Source organism: Delphinapterus leucas, chromosome 3 (genome assembly GCF_059928025.1).
Source record: "Delphinapterus leucas isolate spDelLeu-1000000601 "Yukka" chromosome 3, BTC_Dleu_Yukka2, whole genome shotgun sequence".
NCBI lineage: Eukaryota > Metazoa > Chordata > Mammalia > Artiodactyla > Monodontidae > Delphinapterus > Delphinapterus leucas.
The window spans coordinates 116,758,421-116,763,155 of NC_143131.1; positions in this window are offsets into that span (position 1 = coordinate 116,758,421).

The window sequence follows — 4,735 nt, forward strand, 5'->3', positions numbered from 1 at the left end:
GACTTCTACATATAAAGATAAGGGTATTTATTAGACTAATTTATTGAGCTGATTCCCACCTGCTCCCAGGATAAAGACAGAGGCAGAATGACTTGGAAGAATGAGAACTAAACAGTACTTAGAGAAGACGGTAATGAAAGGAATTGGAGGGTTTCCTCCCCTAACCTTCCAGCCAAGCCCTCTCCTACTTCCACAGCCCACCTGGCAGAGGGCCAGGAGGGAGGGTACTGAGAAATGCAATATAGACCTCTGAGATTTATTGGCTGCTGCTTCTGAATATGGCCATCCTGCTGTGGCCTCTGGAGGGCATTTGCCGATGTAATCAGCCCAGAAAGATAGTCATTCCAGCCAGGGTGTAAATCACCCTTCACAAAGCTAGGAGAGAGACATGTGGTCCTAGATAAGGAAGGAGACTGATGTGGCCTCTTGTGCCCTTTTCTCCCTTCTCCTGCCCAGGGGGAGCTGATTCCTGAGCTGTAATGCACTTTAAATGGAGTTTGTGCTTCATTTTAATCTATATCTGCCCTGCCAGTCTTACAGGAGAGCTGTGAAAGTGAACATCTGGCTACTCAGCTTTTGTACAGGGCCTGTTTCCCCCCAGTTCCACTCTACCTCTGTGTACCTTTCCCAAGTACTTCCCTCCAGTAAGATTAGAAAACCTGTGGCTGGGGAGCTGACAGCCCCCACTTTCCACTTCACTCTGGCAATAGTTTCAAAATGGGATTTACAAGGCAAAAGGTAACAATTTCAGGTGGTTGGGATGCTAGGAAAGGGTGCTATGAATCAACAAAGATGTGGGGTGTTCAAGGGGTGTCACTTCTGCTTACTCCTTCAGCAACCAAGGCAAATCAAGTTTGGGGTAGGAGGCTAACTTTGGAAAAGGCATTTGCTCAGGGTGCCTACTCAGTGGGTCTACTCAGTGCTCTCCCCACGAAATGGACCAGGAAGGCAGGAACAAGGTCAAGCCAATGGGCTGAAAGCAATATCCAATTCCACCTGTAAAAGGCCAGCCTCTTTTTGAGAGTAAATGAGATACTTGGAGCATATTCCTGTCTGGGCACTGCGGTGGAGAGCTTGACATCACTGGGCCTTTAATGAGGATTGGTAACCAAGACTAGTGGAGGGTTGTGGAAGCCTCTGCAAATACATATGACTCCAAGACTAATATTGACAGATCCTCCAACACACTGTCTCCCCACCAACCATGTCCTCTGTGACTTGCCAACACCTGCTAGATAAGCAGCATTGTCATTGGGAACCTTGTGGGTAATGACAAATGAGCCAATACTTTCTACAAAGATGTTACTCAGCCATCATTCAATTCAATAATGTCTTTTGAGATTGATTATGGGTCCAGCTTTGTGCCAGGTGCAGAAATGATTAAGACACAAACTGCCCTGGGAGGCCTTACAAACCACTGATTGGGGCTCAAAGGTCCAAAGACTCTGTACCTAACTCCACTTTCATTTGTAATCTTGGTTTTCTGCCTTCTATCAAGCCCTCTCTCACTGTTGAGCTTTCATTCCTTTTGCTATCCTTAGCTAATCCAGGGTGTTAGCAGTTTAGTGAAAAACATTTAAGAGAACAAGCTTTACAGACTACCTGGTTTCAGATGCCATTTCCAACACATGCTGGGTAATCTCGGGCATGTCACTTAATTTTTCTGTGCTTCAGTTTCTTCATCTGTAAAATTAATAGCAGCATTCACTTCATATAACCATTGTGAGGATTAAACAAGTATATGCTGAGTTAAAGGGTTTAGCTTAGTGCCTGGCACATAGTGAACACGGAATGATATCACCCCAGGAGGCAGGCAGGAGTTCATTGTTCTATGAACTCAGCCACCCCCTACCACCAGACCTACTGCTTTGGAGCTAAGGCTAGTTCTTCTTCCTTTTGCTGAATATACTAGTGGGCCAGAGTGCTTGTAGGGATGGGAACAAAAAGAATCATTTTCTACCTTGTCAGTTTCTTGAGGGCAGGAACTGTGTCATATTATTGAATGCCTGTGGTACTTAGAATTGACATCCCTAGAGAGGAACTGGTGTTTCCCTAACATTTGCCTGAACTGAGTGGGGAAAGAAAATTGTCCACACCTCCCACTTTATATGCCTGGTAAGGAAAGGGAAATGCTTCCCTCTCTGTAGCAGAGGTCAGCCAGGTCCTGGGGCTGAGAATCAAGCAGGAAGCAGTATTCAGACCGAAAGGTTTCCATTCTTTACTACTTGACTTCATGATGAACGAATACCAGTCAGTGCAAGGACACCAGAGCAGAGCTAACCCCCTATATAGCCTCGTGTGGAGGTTCCTGGGCTGGGGTCTTAGTGTCTGCCCTTAGCCTCATTTCTCAAACCCCAGCAACCCTATGGCCCTGACTTCTCAAGAACCGACAACTGAGGCTCTTACACATGTAACACCTGATACAGTGCCAACTTAGAAAGACAGATTGTTCATTGATGAGAATTTGGTAACAGCAAAATCTATTAACGGTACAGACTCTGGAGCCATCTCGGCCTGGGTTCAAATCCCAATTCTGCCATTAATTAACTGTGGGATTTTAAACAAGTTACTTGGGCTTCCCTGGTGGTTCAGTGGTTAAGAATCCGCCTGCCAATGCAGGGGACACGGGTTTGAGCCCTGGTCCAGGAAGATCCCACATGCCGCGGAGCAACTAAGCCCGTGCACCAAACTACTGAGCCTATGCTCTAGAGCCCGCGTGCCACAACTACTGAAGCCTGCGTGCCCAGAGCCCATGCTCCACAACAAGAGAAGCCACCGCAATGAGAAGCCTGCACACCGCAACGAAGAGTAGCCCCCCGCTCGCTACAACTAGAGAGAACCCGTGTGCAGCAACAAAGACCCAATGCAGCCAAAAATAAATTAATTAAATAAATTTAAAAAAAAAAGTTACTCAATCCCTCTGTTCCTCAATTTCTTTATCGGTAAAACATGCATAATAGTGAATACTTGCCTCACAGGATTGTTGTGAAAATGAGTTTATATATATAAAATGAGTTCATGAAGTCTTGCATGCAGTAAACAACTGAAAAGTTGTTAGCTACTATTATTATTGTTCCTGAAAATAACATGAATTAAGTGATGCGGTACCTATACAATGGGAAGATATTACAAGAAACTATATGGGAAAATGTTGCCTTTTAGGCAAATATAATTTTCCACAAAGTAGATAGCTGATTAAGCCCTAGTTTTATGTGTTGCAACTCAGAATTTCCATTTAAGATTACTGAAATGTGAACACTTGTGCACCAGTCTCTTCCCAGGTAGTGACTTGCTTCCACCTTTTTGGGAAGAATTATCAGGAAATGACCCACTAGGTTAGGCAGTGAGTCAGGGACCCCTCGTCACACTTGGAAGTGGAGGTGCTTCCAGCAGTTTCCTGCTCAGGCAACTAGAAGTTCCTGCTTGGTGGGGGGAAGTGTGTGGAGTGGGACAGGGAAGCAGCATCTTTCCCTCAGCTACTTCCACCTAATGTAGCAGAAGCTTTTCTTTCCTTTTTATCCCCGGCCCTTCTGAGTTCTGAGCTCAAGGGCTTAGGCAGGTCAGAGAGGGAGCCTCCCTCTGGACAGACACGCTCCAGCTAGGAGTGGAGGCTGCAGGCTGCAGTGGCTGGCTTAGAGAATACAGCAGTGCCCTCTGCTGTGAGGCAAGCATGCAGCATTCCGGGAGAACAGCACTTGCAAACCTTGCAAAAATCAATCCAGTCACTCTGGCACACTGTTGGGCTGCCCTATGGCTAATGCCCTCCTTCCCTCCCACTCACTTTAAAAAAGTCTCCCTGCTCCAGAACCTGGGAAGATATCATTTTTGTCTCCATTCTATGTCAGTCTAGGCTTCAGAGCCCTTTGTCCTTTTCTAGTCCTGAGCTATCACTACTACTAGGTTAATGCCAGAGAAGACAATGTTCAATTAATTCCACGGCCATCCAGGCCAAGTAGGGCTGTACCTTACTACACAGACAAAAGCCTACTCACCTTAAAGAGCTCTAAGAAAGGAAAGCCTGGGATAATACTGAAGAATGCAATTTAAAATATCTTTCTGAAGTCTAACTGATCTTGCTTGGTACTTTTCTTTTATTCCTATCTTCATATAGCACGGATCTCTACTTCCAACCATCCTAAATCCTAAACTTGTCTCTGTGAGACATGAAGTGGAGTGGAGAAAAAACTTTGGAAAATGGGAAAAGTCAAAACTCCATTGAGGCTGTAGATAAGGAACTTTTGAGCCCAACTCAGACCTATCCCTTGGCCTTAGAGAATAGCAATTATTTTGGTTTTCTGAGCCTTGATACCAATGAGTGTTGAGTCTGGGGCACACTTTTAGGCAACTCATACTATGGAATGGTCTAGGAAAGGAAAGCCTGGAACATTGCTGAAGAACGAAATTTAAAAGGTTTTCCTTAATTCCAGAGCTGTGGTTCTCAAGCCTTTCATGTATCAGAATCACCTGAAAAGGAGATTTTTAAAACCCAGATTTCTGGGCCCTAACCTCAGATGTTCTGATTTAGTAGGTCTGGAGTGGGCTGTGAAAATTTGCATTTCAAGCAAGTTCAGATGATGCTGATGGACCAGGGCCCAAACTTTGAGAACCATGGTCTGGAGAAAAGCACCTAGGCCTCAGCTATAAATAGAGATGGCTACATCTTTGTCCGAAGGAGTTTAATGTGGTGATTACTTCCTTATACACATCTTCTAGGAACAGACTGGGCTCACAGTCG